This window comes from Lacerta agilis, chromosome 7 (assembly GCF_009819535.1).
Source record: "Lacerta agilis isolate rLacAgi1 chromosome 7, rLacAgi1.pri, whole genome shotgun sequence".
Taxonomy (NCBI): domain Eukaryota; kingdom Metazoa; phylum Chordata; class Lepidosauria; order Squamata; family Lacertidae; genus Lacerta; species Lacerta agilis.
This window is the reverse complement of record NC_046318.1, coordinates 29329585-29352710: the sequence shown is the minus strand read 5'-3', so window position 1 is coordinate 29352710 and position 23126 is coordinate 29329585. Positions and strand designations below refer to the sequence as shown.

At 42.9% G+C, this 23126-nt stretch overlaps 1 long non-coding RNA gene across 1 annotated transcript in view; it reads right to left on the bottom strand.

The window, feature by feature from the left end:
• LOC117049772 overlaps nucleotides 1–23126 on the bottom strand; it is a 216332-nt gene that overhangs the window by 51429 nt on the left and 141777 nt on the right. The window contains exon 4 of the long non-coding RNA XR_004427013.1: nucleotides 17962–18117. This is a non-coding gene — a long non-coding RNA (uncharacterized LOC117049772). The remainder of the gene's footprint in view (nucleotides 1–17961; nucleotides 18118–23126) is intronic.

The window sequence follows — 23126 nt, the reverse complement described above, 5'->3', positions numbered from 1 at the left end:
CTGTACATGCAGAATGATTGCAGCAGAATACAAAAGACAGTGGGGGGGGGAGGGAGGTGTTGCCATTGTGCTGAATCCTCCAGCTGCCTTGCATGAAAAAGCAACCACCAAGAATAGCATAAGGGACTTGCAGAAGGGAGAAAAGGATTTCTTTAAAAGCCTTCAGAGAACTCCTACTAGGAAGGCCAGAAGACTGGGTGGTTAACCACACATGCTTCTTTTTTAATTATAAAATACATGAGAATGCTTGTTATGTAGACATCCAACCAGACCCGATTCTCCCAGCGGGTAGATAGGAGAGCTTTTTAGGCATTAGGCATATTATTAGGCGCTTCTCATACAGGTGTTAGCTGCCTTCCCCCTATTGGCCTTCCTAGTGATGTTTTGAATTATTTAAGATGGGGAAGCATAACAGAATTTAAATTATTAGTATTAGTATTAACCAACAAATAGTAAATGGAAAGTTCCAACTCTTACTACTGCCAGCCTTTGCAATCAAGAAAGAATTGGGTATCTTGTTTTTGCAGCATGTAAAGTCAGAAACTGAACGAAGCAAACCCCTTTTCAAGGGCAATTGTGATGATGGCTTTCAGTTAGTTTAAGAGAGAATTAAAAGAGAGGGGAAGGAAAAATTCTAAATTCCACAGCTTCGCCACATCAAAACACAATGAGTGATTACATATATACTTGGCACTGAGCTTACATCACTGTTTGTATGGTTTAGATACTCTAGAGAACAGCCTACACAGCGCGATAGCTTGTTGACCTCATGTTAATGATCTCATCTTGCAGAATGAGATCACGAGAATGTGATCAGCTCTGCTGCATTCATGTAAGTGGTTTTGCAGAGCTGACTGCTCACCCCAACATTATCACTGCTTGGTCACAAGGTGGGCAAGGGGGCAGAATAGAAAAACACACGTAAACAAAATGGAGATGTCTCAGCCTTTAAAGGAACCATCTGACCTGCACATTCTAACTACCATGATGAGAAGCCTCCCCCTAAGGGTCTCTGAGCCAATCATGTGAGCGTAGTTAAAACACAAAGTTCCAAGATCAGATCTGGGACTCTATATAAAAACTCGCTGAATAACAATGAGCTCATTGTGACTTCATTTTGGGCTGCTAATTCTCTTCAGCCTATGAATAGTGAAAATTGGTTTCAAGGCAAGAGTGCGGGGGGGGGGGGATACCCTCAGTTTCTCACACCTAACTAATTCTCTGCCTCAGGCCTTCCATTGCTGGGGCTTCATACTGCTGCAGCTTAATTCAGCATTTGGGAAGCATATGGTTGAGGAAACACTAAAGTCCAATTTGTTTTCCAAAACCTGACGAAGAGAGACTTTTTATCCAGGAGCAATTTACAGCGTTAATACTGCAGAGGTTAAAGAGGAGGTTCCCTTTTCGTGTAAAATGCTTGCCCTTACAATGGTTTTCAATTCTCAGCTGAAATCTCTCCCCCCCCCCCTTCCATACAACTACCATCCATTTCTGTAGCTGCCTATCTTCTGTTCCGGAGTGCATATACCTGGGAAATATGCAAGGGCAACTTCAGGGCAAATATCAGGCCTTTTGAGCGTGATATGCATGAATCAACTTTGTTTCTGGAAGATTTCCTAGGTGATACAACAATGCAGCGGACAATAGTTTTCACAGCGGCACAACAAACAATGACTTGGAAGGATCTTTGCATTGCAACAGTACGAGCAACTGAGAGGCACTGCCGGCTACTCTCTCCTCTGCTGACCCCCCTACCCATTTGTAGGCATCCTTTTAATGCCCCAACCCCTTCCCCAAAGAAAGCTTGCTAGCCAAAACAAGAGAAGATAGATAACGTGAAAAGGGGAGTAGGAATTAAGGCAACTGAAAAGGACAGCAGGACACCACATATGCTTACCTGTGTGTCAGCCTCCTTGCTAGATCAACCCAGTAGGGGATGGACACTGCGTTAGATATATAAGCTAGGTGCCAAGTGGCTCTTTAAACCAGGGTTACAGACACCAAAACAAAATGCCTAGTTGCCATTTTTTCAATACAACTTTTTCGTTTCTGAAACTCATTCTGATTATGCAGATAAAATATAACTGATAGAATTCTACAGGATGTGTGGCTAGAGTGTGAAAACAGTCAAGATCCAAGGATCCCCAGGCATGCAGCTTTAGATGGTGGAGAGGCCAGGTGCCATCCTGATGCACGGGCATCTTCACTTGGTCACAAAGTGGCCAATAGGCACCTGCAAAATGCGCTATGTACCTGGCAAATTTTGAAAGCTGGGGGCACACCAAGCGAAGTTGGGGCAAAGCCCCTGCTGCAACTCCTATTCATACCATGCCAGGGATATGAATCTGAGGAGAGAAACCATCAATATTACATTGGCTGCATTACATTGGTTCCATTTGCCCTCATTCCAGCTGTCAGGACCAAGCTGCTTCTTCCAGTCTTTCAGCTCCCCAACCTAAGCCTTGTAAGTACGGGATCCCAACAGTGGCTGTGAGAATGGCCCCATCCTATATCCCACATAACCTTCTTTTCAAAGGACAGTCCTTATTTTAAGGGGTATCAGAGGACAGTCCTCCTTTAGAAGCAGAGTTTGATTTGAAGCTTTCCAGTCCAAGGCAAAAAAGAAGAAGAAGAAGGGGAACAGGAGTCTTGAAGTCACCCATCAACAACATGAGGACACCAGACTGAGCAGGCACGCAGATAAAAAATCAGTCACAGTCTTTCCTACTACAGTGGCATGCATTATATTATTATTATTTATTATTATTATTATTATTATTATTATTATTATTATTATTATTATTATTACATTACAGCAATTATTTTCAAATTTACATCTACAGATATATATTAGCACATGTTGATTTTATGGAAAGCTGCTTTCCTTGTTTGTTCTCTTTTTTGGCAATGCGTATGTTTCCCCCAATAGTTGTCAAAACCTTGGAGTCTGTTAGTGGCCAAGACAAGGAGTGAAGGCTAAGGAGTTACTGGCTAAGGACTTGGTCCTGGCTCTGAACCTGATGCTGATGGTCAGTGGACCACTGAAACCAATGCTGGCAGGCAAGAGCCACTGAACCAGAGCTCATAGCGTTAGGGACTATAGAAGTGCAGCCAGGTCCCTCATGGGTAGTGAACCAAATGCCTTGCATGTCGCTTTGCCAGAACAACAGGAAGTGCACCAGGTGGGGGAATCATAGAACGCAGAAGGGCTCAACTTCAGGCCAACAAAGAAAGACTAGGCCCAAGTTCACTTTCAACCCTTGTTGGAAAAGTTGCTAACTAGAAGTACTCTTTTATGCCTTCAAGTGGACTTCAGCCATGAAGTCACTGGATTACGATGGACTACATACTCTCAATCTAATCTTCCTCACAGAGTTGCTGAAAGGGTAGCATGGGAGAAAGGCCATGTACATTGCCTTGAGTTTGGTGGGGAAAACAGGGGATGAAATTGTGACACACTTATAAATGAATGGAGCAGCAAGGATTCAAGTTGCATAGAAGAGTCCTGTGTGCATTGATGATCTACCAACGCAGCTGGTCCACTACAAATCGCATCATCTGAACCATTTTTATTTTATCCCAAATGAATAAGCACTGCACACACAGCTTCATGCACCACAGGGTGCTGTGACTTACTATTTCCAAATTGTAAAGAGGTTGAAAATGTTCAACAAGTGGAAAGAAACCTATTGTTTTCCCAATCTCCAGCAGTTCCCTTGACTCATGTCAATGTTATCATTGTACTATTGGAGCTGACAGGTATTGGCAAGAAAATGAGAGTATGGAAAGCCATTAGCCTGTGTCTGATTTGATACCCTTTCTTTTGTTGAATGGAAAAGAACAGCACAGTGCAATTCTGCACTATTACAGTAAGTCAAAAACCTGAAAACAATTTTATTTTTTGAAAAGTACTTTCCCTAGGTTTTCCAAACTAAGAAATAATGAGACCAATTTCCATGGCACATCATGCTACATTTCCCAGAAGTACAACAAATATTTACTGTAAACAAGCAGCAGGCAAATTTCAGTAATGATTATTCAGGGAAATCATAACCAACCTTTTCACCATTATTTTCCTTTTCCTTTTTTTTTTAAACCAAATGACTTTTCCTGTTGCCCTGAATCATGGTGTATAGAAAACAAGCCTGAAAGATTTTTGCAACAGGAAAGAAAAAGATGCAGGAGGTTTGTTTTGCCAGCAGTGAATATGCAAACCTCACTCTCTCATTCCCTACACCCAAAATACTTTTGCATATCCTGCCTGGTGTGGGAAATGTTCTGCAGCTGCAACCCTGCTTTATCCAAGACTTCTCAGCCTGTAACATCAATTTTGAGAGGAAGAAGACAGTACCACACTGTAGGCACATAAAATATGCCACATATGCATATATGCCAAAGTTTATCATAGGCACTTCAGTTCTCACTGAAGTACTTAGAGCACAATGGGAATCTTTATGCAAATAATCTCCAAATTATTTCCCTCTTGGGGTGTCAAACTATTTTACACACACACACACACACACACACACACACACACCCTCTCTTAATTCTGTATCTAGGTCTTATGCTTCCAAATGTGCCCTGGCAACAGATGCCTAGAAATCATACGCATAGAAGCTTGCCTTGGTTGCTTTTGACTTTGTAGGATTATGGAAATGCCCACCTGCCACTACGTTGCACCATGCTGACCTCCCTGCTGCCTTGCCCCTCCAACTCTCCCTCTTGGTAACCTGCAGCAACACACGACCTTGAGAAGCCTGATCAAGCACCGCAGTCTCGCCCGTGTTACTGCTGGAAGTAAGTCTCACTGGGTTCAGTTGAGCTTACTGCAGGTCAATGGGTAAAGGACTGCAGCCTTAAACTGCAGAACTTAACTAACTTCCAGTTAGCAAGTCCTATTGAACTCAGTAGGACTTACTTCTAAGTAGATATGCACAGGATTGTGCCATTAAGTTAAAGGTAAAGGTAAAGGGACCCCTGACCGTTAGGTCCAGTCGCGTACGACTCTGGGGTTCCGGTGCTAATCTTGCTTTATTGGCCGAGGGAGCCAGCGTACAGCTTCTGGGTCATGTGGCCAGCATGACTAAACTGCTTCTGGTGAACCAGAGCAGCGCACAGAGATTCCGTTTACCTTCCTGCAGGAGCGGTACCTATTTATCTACTTGCACTTTGACGTGCTTTCAAACTGCTAGGTGGGCAGGAACTGGGATCAAGCAACGGGAGCTCACCCCGTCGCAGGGATTCGAACCACCAACCTTCTGATCGGCAAGCCCTAGGCTCTGTGGTTTAGACCACAGCACCACCCAAAACTATTAAAACCTTGTGCTAGTTCTTTTTTAGCACAAACTGTTATTTGTACTCTGGGGATAGGAGGAAGTAAGGTCAGGGGAGAATATGAACTGGGATTAGGAACCAGGGGGAAAGAGGAGTTGAGTCAGCCACCTCTGGTTGAATTCCCCTAAAAAATCCAAATGTTCCAGGCAACATGATAACAACTACTGGATTATACTACAGGTTTGTCATGCATTAGCTCTCCCACCAGCAATGTGGGTGTAACAAAACTGGGCTACTCTGCAGAGTGGGCTTAACCAAGGTTCTCATGTTTCCTTACAGGAAAAACAACTGGATTTGTATTTGTATTGACCAGGTGATTTTCTAAATATATAAAACTCACAAGCATCAATTCTTGAATAGGGAAAAGCATGAACTTCCAACTTTGCTGCTATCTTTTGCATTAGGGTAGAAACGTTCCTAACCCATAACAGCTACACAACACTTCTGGATTTCTGAATTGTTTTCTAGGAGCAACAATTGCTTTGCCACCAAGGATGACCAGGGTGGGGAGAGGGGGGAGAGAGAGAGAAATAAACCAGGAAGCCCTTTCTTCAGACAATGGATGTGTCATGCTCTTTGTTTTTATCTCTATGGATTACAAACATCTATCATTGTTGTGACTATGCTCAGTGGCTAAAGAACACGGATAGTTGATAGCAGGCTCAATTCTCACCAAAGCACTGGACAGGATAGAGCCTGCACATTTTGCCCCCTGTTTCCGCTTCTGTAAGGGCTGGAGACTTTGGCCAGAAAATGAAAGGTGGGATTCCAAGGAGCAAGACTAGAATATGGGTAACCCGGGAATGAGGCACAGAAATCTGCCTTATGCAGAGCCAGATCATCTAGCCCAGTATTGTCGACCCTGACTTGCAATAGCTTTCCAGGGTTTCGGGAAGGGGTTTCTCACAGCCCTACCTAGAAATGCTGCGGGGGTGACGCTGGGACCTTTTGCAAGCAAACCAGTTGCTTCATCACCAACCTGTAGCCATTCCCCAAAAAAGTTTAAAACCACACACACATCTGGAGGCAGGCCTGCCCAAATGTGCACACATGATATCGTGTCATGTCCTTTCATGCCATAAGATAATCTTCATGATTTCTCTATATAGGCAAAACCGTTAACTTGGCACAATGTGACCAGGCCAGTTTTTTAAACACCAGACAGGTGCAGCATCATGCAGAAACAGTTATAAATCAGGCATGCGCTATGCCTGTCCTCACTGCCTTAAATCACCAACTGCACAGCTCTTCTAAAAACCAGGAGGTGGAAAAAAAGAGAGGAGAAGGGGAACATTGCCCATTGTCAGTTGCCACCCAAAAGAATGAGAGAAGTGAAGGCGAACAAAACCCAGGCACACTGTCATAGGGGAGCAGATGGCGGGGATACAGCAAAGCCTTTTAAGACGTAAACAGGGTGGCCCTCAGGATAAGGAGGAGGCCTCCATCAGCAGCTGCCGGCTCTTCTGGTTGTGGCTGAGGCAACCTGGTAGAGAAAGAGGGAAGAGCATTTTCTATAAGCCACTGAATTAAAGATCTTGGAGGGAATAAAGAGGCAGCTGCACAAAAGGGAGTTTGTGTGCATGTGGCTGCCCTGGTGTCAACTAGGAACATGCATCCGTCTATACACATGGCCACCCAGATTTACCTGCTGATTTTTAATGATGCGAGCAAAACATCTCAGGAAGATGCATGTCTTTCCATTGCATTTGTTTTGTCATCACTCATGATGTAACTTTTTGCATTAGTCATCCTGTTCAGTAAACACACTGGCCCAGGATAGACTGTGTGGTATCAAGGTCAGTCACATAGCACATTTCAAAAACACACCAGCAGTTACTGTAAAACACCCGGATATGGTTATCTGTTTACCTATGGAGAAAGTTTAGAATCAGGTCAAAATGCCCTTTTTGGTGGTACAAAATGTCGGGGGGGGGGAGTTGGGGAAGGGGAGAGGGAGGGGGGTTGATGTTCAGTGAGAAAGGAGGATTGAAAGCTCTGTGGAAATTGCTACTCCTAAAATATCAGGTAAGCTTAGAACTACTCAGTGTAGTTTGTGACAATGTGTGAGGTGGTGAGCAACATTCCCACACTTTTCTCACCCATTTTGAAAAAGAATATATGCCAAAGTCTTCCCAGCCCCCAAGGTTTCCTCCTATCTGCCGAAAATAGAGCCCATCATCCAAATAAGCAAATAAGTTTTAAAAAAAACATGTTTCATAAATAGCATTTTTGAGATAATCCTGTGAATTTATGAGCTGGTTTTGGTTTTGCATTTTGCTTACACTGGACATTATTTTGATGTTATAAAAAGAAAAGCAGCCCGGACAAATATTATCTCCAAAATAAGATATCCTGAGCAGGCTCCTACTATACTTCATGTAAAAAACAACAACAAAACCACCCTCAATTTCCTTAAGAAAAAATTCAACCATCTAAACTCGTGCTGGATAAATTAAGCAAAAAGTTATGCAATCATGTGTCCTAATAAAACTGCACTAGCAAGGCGCCTTTCATTTAGCATCAGTGTAACAAGGACAACAATTCATATGAGATGCCTATCCTTGATATTACGAACCTGTCCCAGTGTCCTTAATCAGATACCATCTTTGTTTCTTTAAGATTAGGTCTGAAACCAAGAGAGTCAATCTCTCTCCCTCTCTCTTGAAAGAGATCAGTCCCTGTTGGTTCAGATCTAGGGCTTCTGGCACAATGGAACACCATGACAGAAACCAGAGCGCACGGAAACACTGTTTACCTTCCCGCTGGAGCAGTACCTATTTATCTACTTGCATTCAACATGCTTTCGAACTGCTAGGTTGGCAGAAGCTGGGACAGAGCAACGGGAGCTCACCCCGCCGCAGGGATTTGAACCGCCGACCTTCTGATCGGCAAGCCCAAGAAGCTCAGTGGTTTAGACCACAGCGCCACCCACATCCCCGTGATGTCAGAAGTAGGGTGATGGGCAGGACCAGAGGCAATGGATGCGAGACTCATACATTTTGTACCATAAGCTACATCCAACCACACAGAGGTTTCTACACAAACACACACACACACACACACACCCCTCCCCAGCATGCATGCAGTCAAGCAGGAGAAATCATCACAGTTAAAGGGTACAAACCAGCTAGATAAAAACACTCAAAAAAGGGTGAGGGGTATGGCCTGAAGAGAGAAGGGTACATGGTCGGGGAGAGTCACAAGGCTTGCAAAGAAAGGTCTGGAGGGCTGTATTAAACAGATACAGAGTGATGGAATTCCCAGATTTTGATGGGTAGTGTCCTAGAATCAGCATTCGAAATTCACCAGGCATCAGGTGCATTTTGCACCTGGCTATCGGTCACTTACAGCCAAGTGAAAATGCCTGGACACCAAGGTGGCATCTAATGCCTCCACCATCTGGAGGTGCATTCCTTGGACATTGACTGTTTTCACACAGTAGCAACACATCCTGTAGAATTCCATCCAATTAATTTCAGGAACCTAAAATTTGTATTGAAAAATACAATTTTTGAGCCGTCTGGCCCCAAAATGGCCAACTAGGCATTCCATTTTGGTGAATGTAACCCTGGTTTAAGGAGCCATTTGGCGCCTAGCTTATATATCTGAGTTTCTAACACTGCCTAGAACGAAGTTAATGAACGAAACATAGTTATGCAGTAAACTACAACTACGCAGTAAAGTTGTGTAACAAGACATGGGGAAGGTAGTTTACTTAGTGTATGCTCAGTAAGCCAGAATACAGAATACAACAGAGTCTAAAGATTCCTTTTGCTATGGGGTTAATAAACTCAGAACCATATGAGTGGTGATACACAGGTTATACCTTTACAAGAACTTACCATGATCCCAGGGATGAGGAGAATGTTGCAGAGGACACCCCCAGTGATAATGCAAAAAGTGTATGCTACCATTACATGCTCTGTGTTCACCTTTGTGTGAGAAAGCAGAGTCCTGAATGGGCTGAGCTTGGAGCTTGGTAAACACACCCAGTTCCTGAAAAAACATCCCATGTGGCTTCACTGCAGAGTTATACATGTACATGGAAATGACTCACAAAAACAGTGGGAGCAAAAACAATAGCAACAAAATAATCAACAGTAATGGGTTTCAAGCAAGTTGTCACATGAGCCTACAAGAAGAGGATGGGGAGGTTATTGCATCAGAATTAAATTGTAAGGGCACAGAGAAACATGAGGTTTAAGACTATGGAGCCATTTCTATTTCCAACCAAGCAGAAAGGCACTATTCAGCATATTTGCACCAGAAGAGGATTCAAAACAAAACAAAACAAAACACCACCGTGCCATCTCAGCAGCAGACACAGGACCCCGATCCATGCGTGCATTAGGAAAAGTTGGTAGAGTACATTGTACCACTACAGGCTGCAGGTGGGATATACCATTTTGAACAATCTTGCAAGTAAAAACAAAATAAAACTAGCCCATCAGCAAGTTCTACCCCAGACTGTTCCTTGCTGGTTTCTGGTTGCAGGAAGGGTATTTTTTTACTTTAAGCTAGGGGACCATTTAGAAATGTAATCTTTCACCTACAGACTGAAGTGGCACAGAACATTCTACTTTGTTCTCACCTTGTTCTGATGCAGACCAGGTCAGAGTTTGGTGCAAATGTGCTGCCTAATCCACAAACCACTTAAAAGGTTTTAATTCCAGGCAAAGGGGAGGGGGGGATCCTTGTTTTACAGAAGTTGCAAACATCATTTGTTTCCTGAGTAACAAGAATGCTCGTGAACAAGCTTCTATGCTATCACACCGTCCCAAACAACTGGAAATTTCATTTGCTCAAACACAAGGTAGGTTGAGGTAACAGTGATCTGCAGTCTTGCTTGCAACCAACCTCATTCCATGTCTTAATGGTCTATAAAGTGGCACATACAGGTACAGGCAAGACCTGCCTCTTGTAAATTTATGTTACCCACAACAGAAATAATTCTAAATAATGTTTTTGCTGCCAACTTTCTTTTTAATTGCATACAGACTTGTCACTGCAGCCACAAAACACAGAATTTAAGGTCAAGATTTGATTTTTAAAAATGCACGCTATCCCTAAATCTGCCATTTCTTTCAATATATTTGCTGCCTGCTCATCTTTAAAACTTATGTTGCTGCACTTGCATCAACAACTACGGTATATTTACACGAGAGCATTCACGTGGCATTTTAAACCTTTCAGACCAAAATATCTAGGTTTCGTAATACTTCTGCCCTTTCACGTAAGACATCTCTTGAGATTTTGAATTTTGAAAATCGTGACACACTGTATTGATGACTAAAGCTTTCTTCAACCTTTAGATTTCACAGGCATCTGGGTGACCACTGTGAGAACAGGATGCTGGACTAGACATGCCACTGTCCTGATTCAACAGAATCTTTTTATGTTCTCAGAGCATACCGGTAAATCCCCATTACAAAATCAATGAATCCATGAGTGACCAACACAGACACAAAATTAACTGCAGCCTTATATTTTCTCCTGCATGTTTCACATTTTGCACTGAACACAAATGAACTAATGTGTAAAATATGCTGATACGCCTAAAAGTTTGCAAAATATCAAAACACCTGCCTGTGCCTTCAACAACAAAAATTCAAGGCAGAAAGTTGACCATTATCAGCAAAGCATAATTTTGGCAAGGTAAACATACATTTCAAACCTGCAATAATCTGGTTCTCTTACACCTCAGCACAACTCAGCAATTTCAAGGTCTGTGGGTGCATCTGCTTTGCACCTTATTGATTACGTTCCAAAGATTTATCGGGTAATAATAATAATAATAATAATAATAATAATAATAATAATTTATTATTTATACCCTGCCCATCTGGCTGGGCTTCCCTCTGGGCGGCTTCCAACAAAATATTAAAATACAATAATCCATCAAACATTAAAAGCTTCCCTAAACAGGGCTGCCTTCTAAATATTGATACTATGAATATGTCCACATGAAACACAGCGGCAAAGGAAAACAGGAACATAAATGCAGAAATACAAACTGACTAGTCAATCAAATGCTTCCTCATAACCTCACCTCTACAAGTCACTGTAGTTGCACCTGGGAATAAATGTTTACATATTCAGTTAGCCTGAGATAACAATCTCTCAACACCCTTCAGACTTTATAAGGAGGGTTTCATGAGAGAAAGAGAAAGCTGGCCACTACAAAAAGAGGATATGGCCTATGATGACAGCTAATCATGCCAACAAACAGCACAGAGATCTCATTTTAATTATTTTGCTAGCAAAGTAATTTGTATCCCTCCTTCCTGTTGGAAAAGCCACCAAGACACCTAAAAAGAATGATAAAAACAGTAAAAAAAATGCAACATGCCGTAAACAACACAGCACTTTGGGCAACAGCAAATCAGATACCCAGTCCATCTAATACAAATAAGTTTGCAGTAGTCTCCAGAAGGCAATCAAGGCGACTGTTTGATATTAACTGCTTAGAGCTTTTGATCAAGCAGTATATAAATCCTGTTAAATTAAACAAAATCTATACATACCGAGAGAATTCCATAGCCATGGTGCCATTCCCAAACTGACCTGTGTTGCCTGCCATTACACCACAAAAAGCAGGATGACATGGAACAGGGCTTCAGTAGTTGATCTGAGTGTTCAAGCAGGTGTGCATTAATGCTGCTATTTTGTGAAACACTTTGTCCCTCCCCACAAGAGGTGGCTCATTCCTGACTCTTTTGCGGGTAGTGGAATAATTGATGTGACATTCTGTGAGGTGGGGTGGGGGGCTGTGCTTACCTTCCCAATGGAACGAGTGGCCACGGAATCTTTTTTGCCCTGTAAGACCTCTCCTCATTCCAGAGGGGAGGAGTTGCAAGCGGGAGGCGTTTCCCACGCTTGCAGGGGGCGTGTTCAGCCCCCTGCATCAGCCCCTATCCACTGCCGCACCAAGCCCCTCAGCTGGCCAATAGGGCTAGCCGGGGGGCGGAGTCTGGCTGCCTTTAAACGGGCGCGGCAGCGCCATTGCCCTATTCTGCACCCCCTGTGCAGTCACAATTGTGCAAAGTGCAAGGCTCTTTACGCAAAAAGACTTCAGAACCTAGCAGCACTTCCTGGAATGCCAATGGGATCGTGCAACATGATGTAACCATGAATTAAACCTGGAAGCCAACTGGCAGCCAATGATATTGGGCTAATATTGAAGTTATTTCTGAATTCTGCAAGCTCCAAGTAGTTCCTGGGCAGCTGCCTTCTGAACCACCTAAGGTTTCCAAGTACTTGCCAAAAGGCAGTCCACCAGAGTGCATAACAGCAATGCATTCTGGGCATTACTAAGGTATGGGTGCTGCTAGAGAACCAGCCATATCTGCCTTCAGCCTCTGGGTATCCAGAAGTAGCAATGGTTGCAGAGGAATCTCCAGGGTGTGAACCTGCTTCACATTCCTGTCAATTAGGAAGTACAATAAGCCAATCGATCTGTACACATTTCGGAAGGCATGTGGATATTGGCATTGGATATTGATATTTATACGGAGGAGGGGAATGGGCAACATTATGGTGTGTGCAATGAAATATTGCAGAACTCATTTCTGGATCTTTACATGCAGAGGCAACATCTGGCACCAGCAAAGCTCTCTTTATTTATTTTTTTAAAAAGTTTCTCTTTAAAACTCTTCAAAATCGTGTTTCCTCAAAGCAAAGTGTGATATGTCTAAAAACACATATATCATGTGTTAACACACACAAACCTGGAGCAGGCCACTGTGCTCCATCAATAAATATATGGTATGAAATGGTGATTCTTTGCCAAAGAACAAGAAGGAAAGCATCCAGCGATCAGTTCTTTCAGACCCTGTTGGGACAATGCAAGCCATAACAACAGCCTCGGAAAGGAGGGGGCTGTGTAAGAGGTCACTATCCTGTGTGCTGCTTTGCAAATCCTTGTTGTTATCCAAATGTATTTGAATCAGCAGAAACGGGGAGCCAAACAAAACCATTTCAGATTGCAAAGCTGGAGCGGGGGACAATAGCTGCCACCTCCAGAAAACAAGAGATATTTGGCCACCCATGTTTTATGCAGCTTCTCTCCAGCCATTGAGAGGTCTGTCGAAGGGCTACAGCTGCTCCTTCGAAGAACTGGGTGGCCCGTTCCTTTTCAGCAGCTCAGCAGAGTGTTAAAATCGAAAGATATTACCGCAGAGAGAACTGGGCTTGCACTCCTTTTGAATAAAAACAAGCAGATTTAACAAGGAGGGTGGCTCATCTGTTGCCAAACATTCTATGTGGTGCTGGGAAAACCCTCTGCAAAGTTCATGCTAATTTTATTAGGGAAGCTTATGCCACAGAACTTTACACTTACGCAGAACATAAGTAGGGGCAGATTTACACATTACAATTGTTTTGGGAAACACTGCCAATATTCCCTGAGTGCCCAGATCCAAATACAAAGGTGTTGAAATATTCACGTATGAGGTCCATACTTTCGGGAAACTCTGTAATTTGTAGTACTGTCTTAAGTATAGCATTGGGGAAGGAGTTCTGCTTAGTTTGCATTTTAATAGGACGCTATCTAACTGGCATATTCCGAAACTATATGCAAACTGAAAGACAGCTACCTTTCAAAATTTGTGCCTCGGCAAATTTTGTGATGCAGTTCTCCAGCCAAAAGATATTTATGTGTACTAGGGAAAGGTGTGCATCAAAATGCATATAGTGTGGGAAGGTAACATATCAAAATGTATTAAATTAAAGGGAAAATGTGACCAAATTATGTATATTTGCCCCTCCCCCCAAAAATGCATCCAAACAGGTGTATATTAAGAGAATTTGGAATTTATACTGCTGATGAATATCCATGAGGACTTTTTTTAAAATGCAAACCAATGCACAAATGTGGCAAACTTAAAATTGGAAAGAGTTAGAAGGTGAGAGAAACCAAAACGGACAAATTTGTCCATGCTGACTTAAGCCTTCCTAACACAATATCAAAATCTGTCCTTTAAGCTGCATAGCCTTGCACAGCATAAAGATTGTTGCAGAGCGCATGCAGACTTTAATATTCAAGATGCACGTGTTGTGGTGTTTACTTGCCGTCATGATTTCCTACAACTACTTCTCATTTTTCACTGATGTTCCCCTGATTCACACCTTAAGTAGCTACACAAGCGTCTCACGTCTGCTATCATTTCCTGGAGCAATACCAATCAACTACATTTGAGCAGCAATAGCATTAAATGCACAACACAGTATTAAAAGAAGGGGTATTGGTATAGGTTTGTGCTTCCATTGCCCCTCACACACACACCCCAGACAAATGAAAGGTAAATGATAAAAGTTACTTGAAAAAAAGCAATCACTTGTCCGCCAGAGACCAACGCAATTAGAAGAAAAAGAAAACATGGTTCTAATTTATTAATGAACATTTGCTGCCTGTAATTTTGCTGCACTTATTCCATTACAGCTTGACATTTCCTATTGTCACTGCTTGCATTTCTAAACAGTTCCACATGACTAGAGCTACTCTGTGCAATTCGCTGAAGACTGTTAATAAAAGAGAACTGGGCTGTATAAGTATGATAATATCTGGCCACATGCTGTAAGATCCACTGGATAGCAAAAAGGAATTCCCTTCTAATATATTTTCTAAACATTTTAGTTTTACACACAGAGACATATTTCAACATCCTCCAACATACACACACACACAGCGTTTTTCCTTAGGTAAAGTAAGGAAAGGGGAAATAGCTGGATACTAGTTTTCCCTCCGTCCCTCAACCATGCATAGTAAGCCCCTCCTCAAACAGAAGGGCTTTGAGGACCACAGAAGTGTCCAAATGTTGAACTGCTTTCAAAAAACATCTTGCATAGCAGGTAAAACTGGCTAATGCGCGCAGCTGCTTTGAAGGAAGTCATCTCAAAAATAAGCAAATCATAGTAGTTTGGGAAAGAGATTGTTAATGGTACCAGGGCAACCAGCTTTACTATCTGCTCAGAAACATTGCAGCACCTTTATCCCATCATGGAATCCTGCAATGTCATTTCAAACATATAAACTAGGAGTAGGCCATGTTTCTGAATGAAATATTTGGGGGACTGGGAGAACAAGGGGCTACGGGTGATGGTTCCACAATATTACAACACGTGCTGCTCAACTGGCAAGGAAGCAAGATCCTCCTCCTCGTGTCCGTTCACAGAATATAATAAGCCTCTATTAGATATCACTTTCAGTATAGCTCTGGCCTACTATTGGAAATTTGGAGCCAGCAAATGCCACAGAAAGCTTTAAGGCTTGCTGAATTTCCAAGGGAAAGAAAGAAAGAAATGTTTTAAGAATTTCTAGGTCACATTTCTACCCCTTCTGATCCAGAAAACAGAGGAATGCAAGTAAATTTGATGAGCCTAAGGACCACATCACATAAGATGTCCCTGGGCTGTATTGCATCTTGCAATCTGTCCTTGGGACCCATACAACTGATGTGTGTGGCCCCAGATTTGGCAAGCACTTCACATGCTCTCCAGAGCACACACATAATCAGGAGAGCAGGGGAAAGAGCACACTCAACCTACTCTTCCCAAGCCCCAAAGCTTTCCAATCTACCCTTTCTCTTATTGTGCTGAGCTTCAGCAGAGAAAAAGGTCAGAAACTCAGGGAAGCCCAAGCTATCTTTGCTCAGTCTCCAGATGAGTTGCCCTCTGACCACATATAGCTGGGGAAAGGGCAACACACCATTCCTCGGACTAAAGACAACAGCAGAGTCGCCACAGCAGCAGCTGATGGGAAGCAAGTACAGTGGTGGCGATGGGAGTGGTTTGAAGGGAAGTGAGGCAAATAGGAGGCAGCCTGCCATTTGGCTAATCGTCCCGCAGCAGTTGCTACTCACTCTATGAGAGCTGATAGGAAGCAATTGGCACAGCTAGGTTAATGAAAAAATTAATGCTCTCATGAATGTGAAGCAGGATGCACTTTTGTAAAGTGTTATATAAATTACTGGAGAGTGACTCATTATTTTGACCTTGTTTTTGACCAACCTAATACAAAATGTGTCTCGGTCACCTTTGATCACACAAGCCTTTTATTATGTTATCCATTTTATAACCTAAAGCTCTGGCTTTTTAAAACACATGCATTTTAATAAAAGCACCTAAATTAATTTCTCAGTCAGCTTGCATTCAGGTTACCAAATGTCAGGATCTAAAACCTGCAGTCAGTGGCAAATCTTGGCCCATCAAATCTCAGCGCACCAGCAGATCTGTTTTAGTGGAATGAAGAACCCAGAGCAATAATAAGTTCTTAATAGGTCAAAGATGAGGCATGAGAGCTCACAGAGACCTGAGCTCTGACAGACTTGCAAGGGACTCACACTTCAGAGGGAATAGCTAATAGAGCTGATTAGATGGTGGCATTTTAAATTGCCTGTGTGATGTCGCAGGAGCAAATCTATCATGGAAACATGCATTGGAACCTCAAGAACATTCCTTCTTACCTAAGACAAGTTTGTCACACATTAAGACAGCATGCCTAGTTTCAGATGCCTTTGCAGTTCATAAGAAAGCAATTCATATTTCACACCATTATTATTAACATTATTTGTATTGTTTTCAACTGCTGAATGTTATAATTGATGCAAACTCATTAGAAGGGTGGGATATAGGTTTAAGGTAAAGGTAAAGGATTCCTGACAGTTAAGTCCAGTCACAGACAACTCTGGGGTTGCTGCGCTCATCTCGCTTTACTGACCGAGGGAGCCGACGTTTGTCCGCAGACAGAGTCATGTGGCCAGAATGATTAAGCCGCTTCTGGTGAAACCAGAGCAGCGCATAGAAACACCGTTCGCCTTTCCGCCAGAGCAGTACCTATTTATCTACTTGCACTGGCGTGCTTTCAAACTCCTAGGTTGGCAGGAGCTGGGATTGAGCAACGGGAGCTCACCCCATCGTGGGGATTCAAACCACCGACCTTCTGATCGGCAAGCCCTAGGCTCAGTGGTTTAGACCACAGCGCCACCCACATCCCCGGGATATAGGTTTATAAGAAAGTAAATAAATAAATAACACAGGGCCTACATTGCAAACCACTGAGCAGTTTTGTGTTGTTAAAAAAATACTATATAAAATTATTTAGGCTGAAAATTTGTATTCATTTATAGAATTCAATGGGATGCATTTCTGAGTACATAGGAAGTTGCTTTATAAGTCAGACTATTAAGTCCATCTAGTGCAGCACTGCCAACTCTGACTGGCAGCAGCTCTCCAGAGATATAGGTAGGGGTCTTTTCCAATCCTCCCTGCAGGGCCAGGGATTGCACCTGGAACCTTTTGCATGAAAAGCACATGCTCTAGCCCTTCCCCCATTGGAGTAAATCTATGGGATTGCACAGCTAAAATCCTTATACTGTAATGTGGTTGGTTCTCGTCCCAAACAGGCCCACTCTACTCAAAACGTACAATATGAAAACTTTTTAGTATTCCAGTTAACAGATGGGGTAACTGATGCTGAGAGACAAAAACCTGTCCAATGTTGTCACACAGTGAATCTAGGAATTAAATCATTCTCAAGAAACATAGCATGATAGTGCTTGCTGGAATAATACATATTATTAACAAACGGAAATATACATCATATAAAACAACAGTGAATAAATTGCTTACCTGCACATATTTTATGTTATATTTCTCTTCAATTTCATTTTGGTTTTGGATTGCATAAGCTACTTCCTTTAGGTCTCCATTGTCCACAAGATAGGTTCTTGTGCTGGTGGTGCTGTTGATCCTATCTTGGGCTCAGTTACTGATTGAAGAGACAGCCTAAACATTCAGAATACCAAAGGGGGGAGGGAGAACAACTCTGAAAATGAGGGAAATCTTTGCAAGTAATCTTTGATTGAACAGAGCAAATAGCAGTACTGGGTTCAGTGCAAAACCACTATTTTCCTGTCTGAATATCCCTGCAATACTCACTCTTTTCCACTTTTACTTATAGACAAGGTAAAAGTTGCATCCCCTTACAGAAATGTGATCCCATTCCTGCTATAATGTGTAGAACTACTTTCCACAAGATTCCTCATCACATTATGAAACCACACTTCCACCTCACAACTTGGTGCCATCAGGAAAACAGAGTGTGAGTGCAGAGACTCAGAAAATGACAGTAGCAATCCACACACAGAATAATGAAATGAGTTACATATCTGTCAGGGTCGGCCCTACCATTGGACAACGTTAAGTCCGTATCTCAGGCAACAGATGCTTAGGCACAATGGCAGCAGCCCCGGGCTGTTCCTCCTAAGGTCCCCTGGTCTTTCCCTTCCTTTGGAGAACAGAGCTGTGTGTGCTCCATGGCATCTCTTTGCACACCAAAGCTACGCTGTTGCCTCAGACTCATGATGGAGAGCACGATCCCATCACCAACGCTGAATCAAGATTAACCTAACAGCCCAGTCAGCTTCCATACTTTGAATGGGGAAGGGTCACCCAGTGGTGGAGATTCATGCTCCGGCACGGGGGGGGGGGGCAGAGAGCAGGCAGGGCGGGGTGGGGCTGGCGCGCATCCAGTGCGGGCAGGGGACACCCCACTGGGATCACGCTGCTGGGGGCGGTGCGCTCCCCCCGCACTCCTCTTCCTCCGCCAGTGGGAACACCATCTTCTGCTCCACTAAAAACAAAAAAAAATTATTGGGCCAGATCTGGGACCAGTTAGCGCAGAAAACCCATTTAGGGCAATATTCTCCTAGCAAATGCAACGTACTCTGCCCCAAAGTCATGTATGTTTAAGAACTGAAGCACACAATCAGAAGAACCACATGAGCCCCTCTTGCTGGGCTATACCATTTCAGCCTGTAAATGGGAGATTGTATGTATCTCCCTGTAGATACAAAACACACATGTCTGGAGGAGAAAATCCTAACTTACCTTCTCCCTGACATGCTAGTTGGCGAGGCAAACATCTGCTCTCCATCCCTCAAACCTCATGTGGGTCCCACAAGATGCAGAGTACAAAATTCTCCTCAATGAATATTTACACTGTTATACTGCAGTGTGCTTTGTTAGTATTCCACATTGTTAGTATTCCACATTGCTGCTGATGTTGAATCATAAGACGGAGGAAGGCTATTGTTAAGACAGAAATTGCTTCAATGGATGTGCTGTAATTCCACAGAACCTTTACTCTGCCTGCAACAATGGAAACCTATTACTCTAACTATGTAGCCACAGCAGATATTCCATTATATACCACAAAGGGCCACTGTGGCACACACTGAATATGCATCTTAAGACAATGTATAGGAGCTTGCAGTTAATTTCTTCTCCTTCATGCTAAATAAGAAAGGTATGGCATGCCACCTGAGAGCTGCCTCTTCGGCAATTTATTACCCTCTACTATTCCTTGCAGGTTCTAACAGATGACAGTCATTCGCTTTTAACAACATATTGCCTATGTCAACAATGAAATAATTTGCTTTATGGTGAGTGTATGATTCTCCCCCCCCATCTATATTCCACCTCTGTATGGAAACTCTGTCGCTACTGACCACCAGCTTTCCTATTTTAACAGCTGTGAATGTACTATGATGTTTCCCACCCCACCACCCCAGATCCTGGAATCCCTGCAACATTAAATGCATTAGCATGCTAATTGGCCATGAGGGTGTTCCATTAGTTTTATTTTATTTTGTTTTGCATTTATTCTAACATATACACTGAATTATCAGAGGCTGACAAATGTGACACGCTCTTAATCCTGGGATGCCATGTTGTCGACAGTACAATCAGCAGCTACAACGAGAGCACCATATAGCCAAGATTTTTTTATTTATTTTTTTGTGATGTATTCCAGTGGTTGAGGCCTAAGGACACTGAAAAGGTATTTGAAGGAGTTCAGCTTTCCATCTATATTTGCTTGACCCTTGCCATTCCTGGCTTATATAAAACATCTATCAGGAGAGGACTGACCAACTGGATGCAGAAGATAATTTATTTATTTCATTTTTAACACAAAATGCAATGCCTCCTTGCAGGAAATCATTGATATGCTGCCCTTAAATAAATACGGTATTCAGTAAACCCAAAGAAATGTAACAAATGCTCATCACAAATTTCTCCTTCTTGGATAAGATGCTCATGGCAGTGGCTGCTGGAAAATTATTGGGTGGAACCATTCAAATTTGACTTTGGCATGGAACAGGCTTGATCACTCTGATGCATAACCTATCCTGGAAAAAGAACAGGAGGAATCTGACCTTGCTTCTCGAACTTTCAGTGGCTTTCAGTACTAGCAACTATGGTATCCTTCTGGTGGACTATATGGGATGGCAACTGACTCCCAGCTGTCCAGTTCCCATTTTGATGGCAGTCTTGAGAAGGCGGTGCCAATAGTGGCTCTTGGCAGCTACGGTATGGTGTGGAGCAGGGCTACAACTTGTCCCCCCATTCTATGAAATATGTACATGAAACCCCTGACGACAGTCATCTGGAGAAGTTGGGTGATACCTGTATATCATAAATATGTAGAACATCCAGCACTGTTTCTCTTTTTCATCAGAATCAGGGAAGGCTGCAGCTGAGTGCAGTGTCCAAAGGCATGAATGGGCTGAATGAGGTCCAATAAGCTTAAGATTAATCTACACAAGAAGAGGCACTGTTACTGGGCGGTTTTTCTGACTTTGGAGGTAGTGTTCAGCCTTGGCTGAACAGCATTGCAGTTTGGGGGGCGATGCCAGATCTGTCTCTGGAATTCCAAATGGATTATAGGGGCCTTGACCCTTTTCACAATCTCTGGCTAGTGCAACAGCTACATCCCTTCTTCAATGAAACTTGACCACGGCTGTACATGAACTGGCCTATTTGGATTACCGGTAGCTCCTGCTTGAATTACTATGATGCATCGTGCTTGAATTACTGAACATTCTGCACAGCAAGAGTCACCAATATGGTTCCTGCAACTCACAGGGTTTTCTCCCTCCACTGAAATTAGGCTTAAAAGAAGCATCCCACAATAGTCAATGGGATGGGTTTCAGTGTGTGCTCATTTGCAGTGTACGTGCACTGCCTACAACAGTTTTTCTTGCCTGCAAATGGGCCCATGAGCCTAGAAAGGTTCACAACCTCTGCTGCACACTACCCTGTGCAATACATCCTGTACAAGTATGACCTACTTGGACTTCAATTATGATTTGTAAATGTGAAGGCCCTTGCAAGATGCCTTGGGAGCTTCAGTTACAAAATACAGTGGATGGTCTATTAGCTGGGTTTTATGTACATGAGTTAGAAGAAGAAGAAGAGTTTGGATTTGATATCCCGCTTTTCACTACCCGAAGGAGTCTCAAAGCGGCTCACATTCTCCTTTCCCTTCCTCCCCCACAACAAACACTCTGTGAGGTGAGTGGGGCTGAGAGACTTCAGAGAAGTGTGACTAGCCCAAGGTCACCCAGCAGCTGCATGTGGAGGGGTGGAGACACGAACCCGGTTCCCCAGATTACAAGTCTACCGCTCTTAACCACTACACTACACTGGCTCTATGCAGTTAACTATGCAGTTTTTATCTTATTTAGAATATTTACACACCACCCTTTGCAAAGGCTGTTTTATAACAAAATAAGTACATAAAAGTACAGTGGTACCTTGGTTCTCGATCTTAATCCATTCCAGGAGTCCGTTCGACTCTCAAAACTGTTCGAAAACCTGCATCGGACATTCGGCTTCCAAAAAACGTTTGCAAACCAGAACAATCACTTCCGGGTTTGCAGCGTTCGGGAGCCGATTTGTTCCGACAACTAAGCTGTTCGGGAACCAAGGTACCACTGCACATAAAAACACAATTTGTTAGAAACACACAATAACCAAATAAAAGTTACTAGTAGCAGCAACAGCGACAACCAGAACAGCAACCTCCTCCAAACATTCTTCGAAAAAGTCTTCACCAATCCCCTGAAGCTGTAAACAAATAAGGCTCAGTCTCCCATTGAAGGAGACACCACTGAAAAAGCCCTTTCCTGGGCTCCCACCCACTATGTACCTTATCCCAGTGTTCCTCAACCTTGGGTCCCCAGATGTTTTTGGCCTACAACTCCCATCATCCATAGCTAGCAGGACCACTGGTCATGGATGATGGGAGTTGTAGACCAAAAACATCTGGGGACCCAAGGTTGAGGAACACTGCCTTATCCCATGTAGTGACTATGAGGAGGCTCCATGGGCTGATCTGAAAGCACAGGCAGCTCAATATGGAAAGAGGTGTTCTTGCCAGTGAACGAATTCTCCTGCTCAGCACATTTTTCACTACATTCATCCGAAAGTGCATAAAGTAGCAACTTAGGAAAAACAATTCAAATAAAACACTTAAAAGTTTAGACATCTGCATCTGAATTCTAGCTGGAAGGCACTGAAGCAAAAAAAAAAAAAAAAAAAAGGAAAGGAAAGGAGGGGAAAAATAGCCTTTGAAGAGTTGATCATTTTATAACATGCACAAAATGTGCTTCTTTGGCTATGTACGTAAACAACTGCCTCTGTTAAAAACTAAAGCACCATTTTGGTTCCAGACGGCATGCAAAATAATTCATAAATGACAAAGATCAGTGGGCTCCGTGCAGCTGTTGAACGCCTGCACTTTGGCCACCCACTTCAGTGGAACTGAGAGCTTTCGATCAACTCCCAATTCTCACAGGCCTTTGAACAGTACCAGAACATGTGTTCAATACTTTTAAAAAATAATAATAATCTGGAGCCAGCCAAATACGAAGGATTAGCAGGCCAGGCAATCTTGCAAGTGCACCCAAGCATCTCCTCCCCATTTTCCGTTGAACTTTTTTTTTATCTGA